This window comes from Oryzias melastigma, linkage group LG20, assembly GCF_002922805.2.
Source record: "Oryzias melastigma strain HK-1 linkage group LG20, ASM292280v2, whole genome shotgun sequence".
In the NCBI taxonomy this organism is placed as follows: Eukaryota; Metazoa; Chordata; class Actinopteri; order Beloniformes; family Adrianichthyidae; genus Oryzias; species Oryzias melastigma.
Window position 1 is genome coordinate 17526573 of NC_050531.1, and position 14821 is coordinate 17541393.

General features: G+C 41.1%; 6 non-coding genes across 6 annotated transcripts; all 6 read left to right on the top strand.

Moving 5' to 3' along the window:
• The first annotated feature begins 1720 nt into the window (after window positions 1-1720).
• Window positions 1721-1803, top strand: trnal-uaa. The gene has a single exon. It is a non-coding gene; the product is annotated as a tRNA-Leu (tRNA).
• Window positions 1804-2619: 816 nt separating this feature from the next.
• On the top strand, window positions 2620-2702 carry trnal-caa. The gene has a single exon. It is a non-coding gene; the product is annotated as a tRNA-Leu (tRNA).
• Window positions 2703-3037: 335 nt separating this feature from the next.
• Window positions 3038-3120, top strand: trnal-uaa. The gene has a single exon. It is a non-coding gene; the product is annotated as a tRNA-Leu (tRNA).
• A 485-nt stretch (window positions 3121-3605) lies between these two features.
• On the top strand, window positions 3606-3688 carry trnal-caa. Its single transcript has one exon. It is a non-coding gene; the product is annotated as a tRNA-Leu (tRNA).
• Window positions 3689-4023: 335 nt separating this feature from the next.
• On the top strand, window positions 4024-4106 carry trnal-uaa. Its single transcript has one exon. It is a non-coding gene; the product is annotated as a tRNA-Leu (tRNA).
• Window positions 4107-4415: 309 nt separating this feature from the next.
• trnal-caa lies at window positions 4416-4498 on the top strand. The gene has a single exon. It is a non-coding gene; the product is annotated as a tRNA-Leu (tRNA).
• Window positions 4499-14821: the final 10323 nt, after the last annotated feature.

Below are 14821 nucleotides of genomic sequence, written 5' to 3' on the forward strand. Positions count from 1 at the left end.
AAAAAAAAAAAAAAAAAGAAAAAAAGCTAGTAAACAAATATTTGCAACAAGAATGTTTTTTAGCTATTTTTATACCATAAATGATTTTTACAGTACACAAGGTGTGTACTTGTGAGATGATCCTAGTATTAAAAAAAAGCTTTTACTTTGTTGATAAAAAGGACTTTATTATAGCATTTAATAGAACAATTAAAGGGGTTTCACACAACAATTATGACTAAATTTAATCCAAAAAGGTGTGGGAGGGGGTTGGGGGTTGTTTCCAAGCAGGAAGTCCTAATTTGGACATAATTTATACCAAGGTGCAATCATTGTTCATGCCTAAAGCTGTATGCAGATCATTATGATTTCAACTGTTAAGGTTTGGAGGTGGAACACCCTCCACCCCCCACCTCCTCTTAGGAGGTTCATTCTCCACCCCAGTTGGAGGGAGATGAAGGCATCACAGTCCACTCCTCACAATAGAAGCACTTCCTCCAGGCCTAATGGCCTCTGAGCCACAGCTTTTGTCCCCTGATTAGCCGGCCCATTCAGGGCTCAGCCTCCTAATTGCGTCGCCTGTTTAGCTACCCAGCATTACAGTAGGAATTAATGAGACACAATTATTGCACCTATAGAAGATCTCCCATCCCGCGACCACTCCGATCAGCGGGGAGAGCCCGGCGCATAAAAAAACCTCCTTGAGCCTCCTGTCAAAAAAAAAAAATGTCGAGCACAAGGAACCCAACCCCCCTTTCCACTATGCAGGAGAAGAAATACATGTATTTATTCGAAGCTATCTCATAATTAGGCCCTAGAGTGAATGAGGGAGGGAGAGCAGGAGATGGGAGAAGGAGAGAGGGCTGTGGGGGTGGAGGCAGCATTGAATGGGAAAAAGAGACCCGCTGATACAAAAGGCAGAAGAATGACAGGCTCTGCAGTGAAACCTGCTCGCCGAATCCAGGAGCAGGGCTATGGAAAAGATGGACGAGAGGGGGGCAGGGAGAGCCAAGACCCAGACCAACAGTTGCAGATAAGATTTCATCCTCGTGATTTGTGAAGGGCCATGAGTCCACCAATCCTCCTTTTTTTTTCTCTTACTCCATAGTAACCTTAATAAGACAGTGTCAAATACATTTTCTATTGTTTTTTTTTTTTGCAATTGAAAATGAGTCAAGTTTACATGATCATTTGTTGAAGTAAACCAGAAAACAATAGTTACTCTACTTATTTGGTATCCATTTTTGTATTACTGGTCCATTCATCCAACTTCTATGTCTGGTTAATCTCTTTGGGGTTATTAGGTTGCTGGAGCCTATTCTAGCTATTGTTGGTGAAGAAAGTCTGTCCCAAGGGATTTATTGCTTGCTATTTCAGGTAACGTCAAGAGTCACTGTTTGAACTTTGTCTATAAACAAATTGAAGCTTTTTCAGTACACCGGGTAAACTCAAGGTGGACCTAGCCCAACTATCTATCTATCCACTATTGAAAGTCTCTGAATCCTTGTCAGGGTTGTGGGTTACTTCAGGCCTGTCTCAGGTATTGCTGGGTAAAGGTGGGTTCAATCTGGACAGGTTGCCAGTCTGCTACAAGTCTTCAAAGGTCATTGGCTCAACTTCCTATTTATACCACTAAGTAAGTTTTACTCCATATTTACAACATGATGCAAACATTGTGTCTAAACTTTGTTCAAATGCTTCAGGAGTATTCCAGGTGTTTTTGGCTAGTGCAAATGTAATAACCAGGATGGCCGAGTGGTTAAGGCGTTGGACTTAAGATCCAATGAGCACATGCTCACGTGGGTTCGAACCCCACTCCTGGTACTTGATATTAAACCAAATTATTTCTTCTCGCTATGTTAATAAACCAGAACTGCATAAACTCCATCAAAACCAGACTAGAATGGCCCAAACCATCAGCTTACCACCACTATACTTGACTATTCATCACGAGTCATACCGCAATTTCTACTAATAAGAAGCTTTTTTCAGAGAAAGAAAACATTTACACAGCTGTCACTGTACCACCACCATGCTTGACTACGTTTGACTCCACTTACATTTACAACATGATGTAAACCTTAGAAAAATTCTGTATTTTGTCATAAGAGACTATTTGTCTAAATGCTTTTTTTTCAGAATTTTCTAAACTGTATCAGTGACTTTGTAACCAGGATGGCCGATGGTCTTATTATTTTATAGATAAACCAGCTTTGTAAAAATTGTATAATTTCTACCAACAACAAAATCTTTCCAGAGAGTTGAAATGGCCCAAATCATCACTCTACCTCCACCATGCTTGACTGTCTGTCACTCTGGACACACTATGATGCAAACCTTTAAGAAAATGTTTGCCTCAACAGACTGTTTGACCAAATACAGGAAAAGAAGAATGATGATTGTGCTTTATAAAGAAATGGTTTAATTTCAACCAAAATTGATTTAACGAGAATAGAAATTGTCAAAACCATCACTAAATCACAGTGATTTCATTACATTTGTCTGTGATGTTGAGTCATTCTCAATATAAAGCAAACCTTTTTTTTACAACACACATTATGTCCAAATGCTGGAAATTTTTTCTATTTAATCACTTTTTTGAATTTGTTTAATTCTCTGAGATGGAAAGAGAGTCTTGCAACCAGGATGGCCGAGTGGTTAAGGCGTTGGACTCAAGATCCAATGAGCAGATGCTCACGTGGGTTCAAACCCCACTCCTGGTAATTGTTATTGAACCAAAGTATTTCTTCTCACCATGCTAATGAACTAGAACTGCATAAACTCTATCAAGACCAGAGTAGAAATGGCCCAAACCATCAGTTTACCACCACCATGGTTGACTATTCATTACGAGTCATACTGCAATTTGAAGATTTTTCAGAGAAAGAAAACATTTACAAAGCTGTCACTGTACCACCACCATGCTTGACTCCGTTTGACTCCACTTACATTTACAACATGATGCAAACCTTAGAAAAATTCTGTATTTTGTCATAAGAGACTATTTGTCTAAATGCTTTTTTTTCTGAATTTTCTAAACTGTATCAGTGACTTTGTAACCAGGATGGCCGAGTGGTTAAGGCGTTGGACTTAAGATCCAATGAGCACATGCTCACGTGGGTTCAAACCCCACTCCTGGTAGCCACCAAACCTTTGTTTATATGTGGCTGTGTCTTATTATTTTATAGATAAACCAGCTTTGTAAAAATTGTATAATTTCTACCAACAACAAAATCTTTCCAGAGAGTTGAAATGGCCCAAATCATCACTCTACCTCCACCATGCTTGACTGTCTGTCACTCTGGACACACTATGATGCAAACCTTTAAGAAAATGTTTGCCTCAACAGACTGTTTGACCAAATACAGGAAAAGAAGAATGATGATTGTGCTTTATAAAGAAATGGTTTAATTTCAACCAAAATTGATTTAACGAGAATAGAAATTGTCAAAACCATCACTAAATCACAGTGATTTCATTACATTTGTCTGTGATGTTGAGTCATTCTCAATATAAAGCAAACCTTTTTTTTACAACACACATTATGTCCAAATGCTGGAAATTTTTTCTATTTAATCACTTTTTTGAATTTGTTTAATTCTCTGAGATGGAAAGAGAGTCTTGCAACCAGGATGGCCGAGTGGTTAAGGCGTTGGACTCAAGATCCAATGAGCAGATGCTCACGTGGGTTCAAACCCCACTCCTGGTAATTGTTATTGAACCAAAGTATTTCTTCTCACCATGCTAATGAACTAGAACTGCATAAACTCTATCAAGACCAGAGTAGAAATGGCCCAAACCATCAGTTTACCACCACCATGGTTGACTATTCATTACGAGTCATACTGCAATTTGAAGATTTTTCAGAGAAAGAAAACATTTACAAAGCTGTCACTGTACCACCACCATGCTTGACTCCGTTTGACTCCACTTACATTTACAACATGATGCAAACCTTAGAAAAATTCTGTATTTTGTCATAAGAGACTATTTGTCTAAATGCTTTTTTTTCTGAATTTTCTAAACTGTATCAGTGACTTTGTAACCAGGATGGCCGAGTGGTTAAGGCGTTGGACTTAAGATCCAATGAGCACATGCTCACGTGGGTTCAAACCCCACTCCTGGTAGCCACCAAACCTTTGTTTATATGTGGCTGTGTCTTATTATTTTATAGATAAACCAGCTTTGTAAAAATTGTATAATTTCTACCAACAACAAAATCTTTCCAGAGAGTTGAAATGGCCCAAATCATCACTGTACCTCCACCATGCTTGACTGTCATGCCAAGTTTGACTCTAGACGGACTATGATGCAAACCTTTAAGAAAATGTTTGTCTCAACAGACAATTTGTCCAAATGCTGGTAACATTTTTTATCCAATTTAATCACTTTTTTTGTATTTGTTTAATTCTCCGAGATGGAACTGGAACTTTGTAACCAGGATGGCCGAGTGGTTAAGGCGTTGGACTCAAGATCCAATGAGCGCATGCTCACGTGGGTTCAAACCCCACTCCTGGTAGCTATCAGATAGTATGTAATAGTGACTATGTCCTTTAATCAGGGCCAGAAGTGAGCTTTGTAATGAGTGGTGTAATTTTTACCAATACTTTTATATGAAGATTTTTAAGCAAGGTGAAATAGGACAAACCATCATTCCACCACCACCATGCTCACTTGTTAATTACATATTATATAGTCATTTAATACAACAAAGACAAAGAAAAACACATTTACACACTGAAGCTAAGTCAATCCAGCAAATAATTGTTTTCAAGTCAGTTCATTAGATACCTAAATAAGAACTGAACATAGAAAAAAAATATTCTTTGCTTTACTCTTTTGTTAGTCTTAAAATCCAAGACAACTTTTTTCATTTGTGAACCTCATCCTTTCTTTTGTCTTTCTTCTCAAAGGGGGTGGAGTCTTTTGATTGACAGGCGACTTAAAGTCCTCTGGTTTTGAATGGTCAAAGAGAAGGTGCGTATCTTTTGGGTTGTTTTTTTAATCAATTTTCAGAATGTCATGATTTTGTAATGCCATATATGGACACCCCATTTGACACCCCAGATCTATGGTCAAAGTCAGAGTTTTTCTTTTGTTTTTGACTGCCTAAATGACACTAGTATTCCACTAATCAGAAGAATTTGTTTGTTTGTTTTGAAGTTCCTGCTGCATTATTGGAATGTTTTTTTTTTCTTTTCTTTCCCTGACTAAAACACACACACATCACCCCCTCGGTCACTGCGGCTGAGCTCGGTGTCGCTGACTGTTCAAACTCCAGTACATTAGCCTCAGTGTTATCAGCAGTGGGAGCCTGGCTGTCTCAGGCCAGCTCAGAGCGCTTTACCTGAATGGCCTTTGTTTTCCCCGTGACTGCCCCCTCCCACCCCCTCAACCCCCACCTGCCTTTGAGCAGGTAGGAGCCCGAAGCGCTTCCAGCCTGGATCAGGCCCTCCTCAGGTTTCCACACTTCTCTGAAAAATAGAAGGCGGGGAGGGGGCAGGAGAAAGAAAAGAGGAGAAGAGCCACTGTGACATCTAATACAGGAGGTCAGAGGCCCAGGTGAGCTTAGCGTGTAGCCTGTCAATCACACATCATCCTGCGAAGCCTGGGGGAGGCCCACCCCCTGCAGTTTGACTGCCGGCTCTGCTCGACCTCTGGAGCCCGCCTCACCTCTGTCTTTCATGTCACACTAAAAATGGACTTAGATGGAGCTCCTCTTCCTCACTTTTGCAACCGCATTTATGCAAAAACCTTTTTGCACTGAAGTCTGTGGAAAAAGCCCACAAGAATGCGGCCATGGTCGTTCCTGATAGAACAATTAGCCATGCAGCGCAGTGAGAGCACTTTACGCTGTCTGGAGATGCCGATCTTAATGGTGTCGCTGGCTGATAAGACGGTCTTCAGTCCAGATTAGTGGAGACAACATCAGCGGCTGGAGAGTCGAAGCTTCATTAAAGAGCGCCTCACCTGTCTGAAACAATCAGGGGTGGGAAAAAGACAAAACTGTGGCTCTCAAAAGCAGCTCGATCTGGTCTACTTTAGTTATTACCACAACGACGCCCTGATTTCAATTGATCCAGACAGTGTTTGTTGGAGAGTGAGTTTCAATCCACATTGTTCGATTTGATCAGGAATGCAATTTATCACTCATGTGTAAAGTAATGTCAGGAATTCTTTTCTTTTTGGATACAGAGTTTATATGTCATGGGTTTGAGCATTTAGAGATCCAATCAGAGATTTAATATACGACCGAGATATCTGGATCTTTGTATATATACTATATATCCATCAATTTTCTTTACCCATCATATCCCTTTAGGGGCTTATCCCGATTACTGTTGAACAAAGGCGGCGTGGTCCCCAAACTGTAGCAGGACCACGTTAACCACTCCCACATGCACACATAGGAGCACTTAGAGTAACCAATTCACATATGAAGCAAGTCTTTGGACTGTGAGAAGAAGTCAGAGTGCCCAGAGAAAACCCATACATGCGCAAAGACAACATGCTAACTTTACATAGAACGGGAGCATGGAATTTGATTGATGTGATTCTAAATCAGGATTTGGCAACTCCAGGCCTCGAGGGCCACATTCCCTCATGTTTTCCAACATATCCTGATCTGGGATGTTCACATTGGCTTGACACACCTGAACCAGGTAATCAGTCATGTTTGGATGTCTGGAAATCATGCAGACACAGCGGCCCTCGAGGTCAGGAGTTAGTCACTTGAGCCTCGTTTCCACTGTGTGGTCCGGTCCGGTAAGGAGTGGTACGGTACGGGGTAGTTAATTCTGGTGAGTGGTTTGTTTTCACGGCGCATGGTGGTGCAGACCGCTGGAGTGTCATTACATCAGCAAAAACAATAGAGGTCATCCAGCAACTCGTCTTTTTCTTGCTTTACTTCTAGTACATTGTGTATAACAAGTATTTAATGTTGTTAGAAGGAAGATTCCAGGTGGCCAAGAAGAATACTGCCGTAAGATGCTTACAAATGTTGGAAACGCTAGCTTAAATGAGGACTATATTAGCACTTTGTAATGTTGTCGATCAATCTTTTTGGGTTACTTTCCAATGATTTCAGTTTTGTAAAGCCCAGATTCAGTTACATTATTTTTGACCAAGTTGACGATAGTTGACAGTATAATACAAATTATCCTATTACAACATTTTTTGACACACATAAACTAGTTGGAGCCCATTCAGAACACCTTAAAGTAGAGGTTGCAAAATGTAGTCAGGGTCTATTGGCAGCTTTTCTAGAGACGGTTAGCGGTGACACCACTGTGAGAAGGGGCCCATAGGACCATGAGAGACCACAAGACACATCGTCTGATGGTGTAGGTTTTTTTCCCAATAGAAAATTGAAATAATGCTGACATATAATTTAGACCAAAATATTTTTAAGGGGATGTTTTCTCCCAGAAATAATCATGTATTTTTTGGAAAAACTCCTGCAAGCAACAGTGAAAACTTTAATGACTAGAAAACGTTGCGATGACCTCAGATTTTCAGACAGGAATAACCGGACAAAGTACCACCTGACGATCTCTGGAGCGTCTCATCTTTAGCCTCACGCCTGAGGAGGTGTTTTGATTTTGTACTTCAACAAAACAAAAGAAGAAGTTTTTCCAAAAAAGTTTCACCTGCGTCATTTGACCAACAAATGCGCAAAACAGCATATGTGTTTGAATGAAGACACAAGTGAGCGTGCACTTGTCGGGTTTCAGTCGCACACGGATCAGCTTGCGTGTGTGTGTGGAATTTTGAGCGTCTTCTCACACCCCCAGCTCCAAACAGACCCACGAAAACATGTCGAGCCTCAGTGCAGCTGATCAACCTCTCATCAGACTCTTGTTTCTGTGTTGGGACAGTAGTTTGGTACAAAAATAGCACCTTTCACAGATGAAATAAAGTGTTTTACAGAGTGAAACACATTTAAAGACTAAACAAATTAACTAAAATCTCTTTAAAAAAATGTCCTTTAAAAGCCTCGTTATTGTCGGTCACCTGAAGGGACATGGGCAAGACATTCCAGGGTTTCAGAGTTGAAAAGTGAGGTCACCTCAAGTTTTATGCTAAGTCTTTGGGGTCTTTAGTGGATTCAGAACAGAAGACCAAAGGGGATGACTGGAGATATTTGGTACCAACAGTTGTGAAACATAATTAAGAGCTCTTAAAATCAAATACAAAAATTGATAAAAACGTGATTAAATGTAATTTTTAAATAAACCATCCACATTTTCATCATCAGAACACAGTAGAGTCACAAATAGATGTGAGATGTTCATATTGATTACATTTTCACTTTGTGAAATCGGTGACGTCATATTCGAGGTTTAGACAAAACAAAGTAGTGAGCATGGTGTCCAAATTTCTTTTAAAATCCAGGGTACTACATAGTCCCGCACGATATAGTTTAAGCAGTTAGGGATTTGGTGGGAATTTGGATATAGCCATTCTCTTCAAATTCAATTGTTACTACCACTTGATGACCTCATCAATAGTCGCCACTCTTTTGTGTTAGCGCATAGCTGCCAACACTTGGAAAGTACATTCCGGTAACAACATCAGTTTTTTTACTTTCAAAAGTCATGCCAAAGCAAAAAGTCATGACTTACATTTAAATATAAACTTCTGTGCTTCAGAGAACACCCACGTGAAGAAATACATTTCTCCTCCAAGCCATAAGCGCGATGTGGACCACCATACCAATGGAGGAATAGTCACCTCCAAGACGCTACGGTTCCTCCTTAAAATACACTTTTGGACACCACTACAGCTTCAAATACCCCTACAACTGGAACCAGAGGAGTAAGAAAGAGATTTGGATCTGTTTTTCAAGAGGGATTATGAATGAAAGACAGGATAAAAACATTTTATTACATCATCATTCATATAATTGAATTATGTAATAAATAAACATAACTGCAATGATCTGGAAAGTTACCTTTTTTTTCCCACATCATACCCGCTTCTGTGTGGGTATGATAGTAATGACTTTTCACAGCTGGAGGTGCCTTTGAGTGTTTACGTGGAGGTGGAAGCTCATTGAGAGGAGGAGGTGATCCACTCCGCAGCGACGTGGAGAGGCGGGAAGCTAGCAGCAGCTAAGGTCAAGACTGTCCCACATTGTGGCTTTGGGGAAAGTTGAAGTTGAAAGTTTGTTCTCGCCGACACATATTCCCATAAACACAAGCCCCCCTGGAGTCTCACCATGCCCCCCACCAAAAAAAAACATGTCCACCTTATTCGATCTGTCTGACAGCATCACTAGTGTTTACCTAAACGAGCGCGCCGTCTGCTAATGAGCGCTGTGGAGTGCACGGTGGGGCCGCTGCTCATCCTCTGATGTGCACACCGAGAGGAATGGGGAGCTTGATCGCTGCTCGCCAAGAATGAGTCGCCACAAGGTCGATTGTGCTCCACACATCTGCTGCCTTGCCGTTCCTCCATCGCTCTCCTTCTGGACATGCTTTCTCTACCTGCAGACCTCGCCGTTCGCCGTCCTTCCATCTCGCCTTCCCTCTGTCTGGCAGGGATCCTTCGCCCAGCCATCTGTTTTTCTCTAATATGATCAGGAAAGAGGAGAGATGCTTTATAGAGAGGGTTCTGCTTGGGTGTCATCAGTTGGATTTCAGTTTCAGGACAAAAATTCTTTCTGTACAGAAAATGTTGACGTTGATGTAAAGTCAATGAAACTAACCTATAAAAACAGCCTGCAAGTATAGCATCAATCTCAGTGTGTGCATTTTGTCCAATGTTTATCTCCATCAATAAAAGAGTGGTAGAAAGGGATATTCAAATAAAGATCGATTTGATCTGATTTGATATGATAACTCATAGATTTTCACCCTTCTTCTGTCCATCAAGTCGGCCAAATCAAATTTTACCCGTAAACGTCCCAACATTTAAAGTTCGTACTTAATTCCAACACTCCTGCCTTTCTTTCTCTCTTTGTCTACAAACATCTCTTCATTTTCTCCATCTTTTACCAACAGTTCTTCAGTTCCCATCAGTACTCTGTAAATCTACATCTCCAGTGGGGGTTGTTGTTCACCTCAGCCACGACCAATCCGGCAGGAAAATTCTATTTGTGGTTCACACGATTGATTCGGCTTCAGTTTGTCATTCCTAAACCAACTCATTGCATTTACCAGGACTTGGGACGGGGACACGAAACCCATTCAACATTTAGACATAGCAGTCATGCCGTCAGAATATTAGAAATCCAAAAACATACACATGTAAATGCTACCATTTTTAAGCCTGTAACATCGGAGATGTCATCTAAATAAATACACTCTTTGACCTACTGTAACCCATTTTGGCAATCAACATGAATCAGAGTGGGCTGCACGGTGGCGCAGTTGTTAGCGCTCTTGCCTCACAGCGAGAAGGCCCCGGTTCGAATCCCGGCTGGGACCTTTCTGTGTGGAGTTTGCATGTTCTCCCCGTGCATGCGTGGGTTTTCACCGGGGACTCCGGCTTCCTCCCACCGTCCAAAAACATGCTTCATAGGTTCATTGGTGACTCTAAATTGTCCCTAGGTGTGGATGTGAGAGTGAATGTGTGTGTGATTGAGGCCCTGCAACAGACTGGCGACCTGTCCAGGGTGTACCCCGCCTTCGCCCTTCAGTAGCCGGGATAGGCTCCGGCACCCCGCGACCCCGAAAGGGAAGAAGCGGTCTGGAAGATGAATGAATGAATGAACATGAATCGGATGATTCTGATGCGGATGAAAGTGGCTTTTCTCTGCATCAGAATCCGCTAGATAACTGTGTGAATGGTTGAAGACTTACAGTGATCACAATAATGTGAACACTCCAGTGCTGAAGAGTCAAGTCAGAAAACAAGAATCTTTCCAAAAACAAATGCGTTCAAAAAGTGCTGCAATTGTGTCTGAAAATCTCTTTATTAAGCTTGATAGAAAAAAAGAGAAAGAAAAATGCTGAATTATCACTTTTTGATTCAAAGAAGGTTTTCTTTTTGCCCATATGCTGGAACCAGATGGCGGGTCTCCATTTCCATGGTGCCATCTATGTTTTGTTAGGTTTTATCTCTGGAAACACTCGAGCTGCAGCCCTTGTTTGAGCAAGTGTCTGTGTGTGTGTGTTTCCTGCACACAGCCCTCTGAAGGCTGGCTTTCAGGATCAAGCGAACAAGTTACATACTCTACAGGAGAGGAGATAAACCTGACCGGCGTGTCAAATATCAGCAGTCACATCAGCCGAATGCACATCAAGCTAGATCCTCATCATTGAGGACATCTCCAAACAGCAACATTAACATCTCTAATTGTTTTATTTTTGCAAAATTACCAATTGTATCATATATGCTAACATATAGACGCAAACGTGAAGTTATGTCTGGTGTTTGCAAAAAATATACCAAAAACTTTAATTTTTTCAAGAAAAAAAATGTTTTTTCAATTTTCTTTGGACCCAGCTGGTGTTTTTAGTGAGGCTGATGTGTCAAAGGTCAAACGATTCCCATCTGCTGCTACCTTCGCCTCATTGTTACCCATGCGATATGTTGCACCAACAACAGTACTATCATCAGACTCAAGGCGTTTGACATTCTCTCTGTCATGAGAACCGGAAGAAGTAGACTATCTAAACACGGACCCACTTAAACAATCAACGTAATTGCTGTTTTTCTGGTGAGGGCAGCTGGGATACGTGCCTCAGGCAACCTGATATGTGACAAAAAAGCTGCTAACCATCAGAAAACTGAATCCCTGATTATTCTAATACAATCATAGTTGGTTGCAGAATACTTTTCTCAAATATAAAAATGTTTTTTCTTTCTATTTTTACAACTAAGTATCAAATGCACCACTAAGTGTAAGTGTAGATGCAAATAATCCATATGATCTTAGCTGATCTGTAATTCATAAATCCCCATAAATACATTTCCAACTGTAATATATTTTAAATATCTATAATGGAAACCCATCACCTTCCTGTTTGAGACAGGTTTGAAAACAAAAGTACGTCCAACAAGAAATGTAAACTTTTGACTGCATAAGAGAACTGGACCAAGTGATTTTGATGTCACCCAGAGAAAATGGCTCCGACAAAATCAAGTCAATTCAGTCGCCATTATTTTTGCAATATGGTCGTCGCCATGTTGGAACAGGACATCTTCAGTGAGCAACGATTGGTCCAAGTCGTTCTGAGTCTATCACTTGAATCAAGGCTGTTTTTATCTATATGGAATCAGCCAATCAAATATTCTGAATGTTCGATGTGAAACCATAGTTTTATTAAGTGTTTATAAATTGAATAACTTGCACTAAGAAAAAAAAAATCATACAATAAAAATTAGGATTAGCAAAAACAAGGTAGGAAAACTCCAGGTAGCAGAGCAAGAATGACTACTGTATTTTACATGCTATAGGACATCAATAAATGGTGTATTTTTGAACGTATGCCAGATAAAAGGCACATAAAGACTAAATTAGGCGCATTAGGTTAAACAGAAGAGTCAGAGATAAGTCTGTCAGTCAGACTTTATTCACTGCATTCACAGTGACACAACAACTTGTTTGTAAATCGCTACATTAGCTACGTTAGCATATTTACAACACCTGTAAGTCCCAACCTTGTTTGCAATATGTAAAAAAACCTAACTGATACCAGTGATACAAATGTTACTGTGACTACACTAACTCCCAACCTTATAAACTTTATAACACACAGTCTGACAACGCTATACATTAGCCACGTTAGCTTTATCCAGTAACACTCAGTTTTGTTTGCAATAAGTAAAAAACAGACTGATAGCTAAAACAAACTTTCCTGTAACTATGCTAATTCCCAACCTTGTTAGCTACACATAAAAAAAAAAAACGGTCCGAAATAGATACGTTAGCTACGTTACCCATGTTAGCCACGTTAGCCACGTTAGCGTATTCACAACCCCTCTAATTCACAACTTTGTAATATATATAAAAAAAAATGAAAACGGTAAGACAAATGTTACTGTAGAACTCCCAACCTTACTAGACACAAGTAAAAAAAAAAAAAACAGTCTGACACATTAGCCACCTTAGCTTGTTTACATTAACACTAAACTTTATTTGCAACACGTAAAAAACAGAGCAACATCGCTAAAAAAAACGTTTGTGTGTCATTTTTTGAAAAAAATAAAGCTTTTAAGTCCCCCATCTACATTATTCCGAAGAATATATTGACTGAGTAATATTTTTTGTCCTTCAATAAAAATCTATGACTTCTTGGAGCCAGCAGAAACTTCCTGTTTGGAACGTGAGGTGGGAGGGGTCACTCAGTCCACTTCTGATTTACAGTCAATGGTTTAGACATGTGTTACTCTGTTGTCTCCACCTATTACTGACTATTTCCTTTGTCCTTTTCTCCATCAAGTTTTCTGGAGCCTTGTCAGGACAACGTTCCGTTCTCTGTGACTTTACAGCTCCTGCTCTGCCTCCACAATGAGAGGATTTACTGCGGGCCTCCGTCCTCCCAGCAGGAGCCTGATTAGAAGGGCCGGCTCTGTTTGTGAAGGTAATGGCCCCTAGGTGAGGCAATTCGCAGAATACATGCAGTACGCTCCACCACCTACGGAGCCCCTACCCCAAAAAGAAAGGGAGATTCTGACGGGGGCTGGTAGGTGCTCGGGTCCCTCCAAAAATCTCCTCCACCTGAAAGTGATTACCAGGCCAGCCGTGAGCAAACAAGCCCCATATGGAGAGCCTGTAGCGGGGGCCGACTGGAGGCTGGGGAGCCCTCCTCCAGCTCTCAGAGAGAGGAGGCCTGAGCAAACATGGCTAATGAAGTCTTAACAAGCCGCCCGGGGTTAGCGTGAGCCTGCTAAATGCCACTGAGGCTCTTGGAATTGTGTCCGGCAGATTGGCCAAATCTCCTCCAAGCTTTCCTTTACAAGATAAAGTTGCATTAGCATATCTCTGCCCCACCATCTTTGAGGGACGTCCAGGGTCTGGCGAGCAGTCCCCACTTGTGGGCTTCCTTTTCTTCGGCGGCGCCACTTGATTCCGACAGACTCTGAGTCGCTTCGGATCTCGACATGATTGCGGATTTTATTCATTGGTCCTGGAGTGCTGCTCTTCAAAGGCATTTCCTCCCAGCGAGCGAGGACGGGCTAGCAAAAAAAAAAAACTCAGATGAGTGCGCTCCCCTCAGAGTAAATCATTACCGTCACTCCATCAGCACCCATCCCTCACTCCCATTTTTTTTTTGTCCTGGTTGGCTCATCTCAAATTCCATGGTTTATTATTGGAAAAATATCCCACCGTTCAAAGCGTGCCCAAGCTGACATACCTCTGCGGCGCTGGCAGCTCCGACTCTTGCCTCCTAATCAAAAGCAAACAGCCATTAACAGTGCTCGCCGCTTGTTATCTCCCACCAGCCGGTCACTCTATCAATCTGTTGTCTTGCAGGAGAAAAGAAAGCTGCTACACAGGAACTTTAATGCTTTCAGTGCTGCATCAGATGGGTGGAAGATGAGTTTTCTTCCTGCATCCTCTCCATTCAAATGCAGCAGAAAATGTGTGTTTGTGTGAGCAGGCAGGCGTGTCCACGTCTGAGGAAACAAAATGCCTTTTGAGAAAGCTCTTGTTAGTGAAACGGAGATCAGGTTTCCAACAGATGTGGGGAGGTTTTTTTTTTCTTTAGCCAGAGGCTGGAGGATCTGCTTTATGAGGCAACAATCCAGAGTTAATTACACATTTCCTAAATTTATTCAACCCAAAAAACAGTTTTATTTTGGAATTTTAAAGGTAATTTGACTTATTTTTTTGTTACTTTTGGAGAGCATCAATTAACTACATCCAAAGCGATTTTTAATTAAAAAAAGA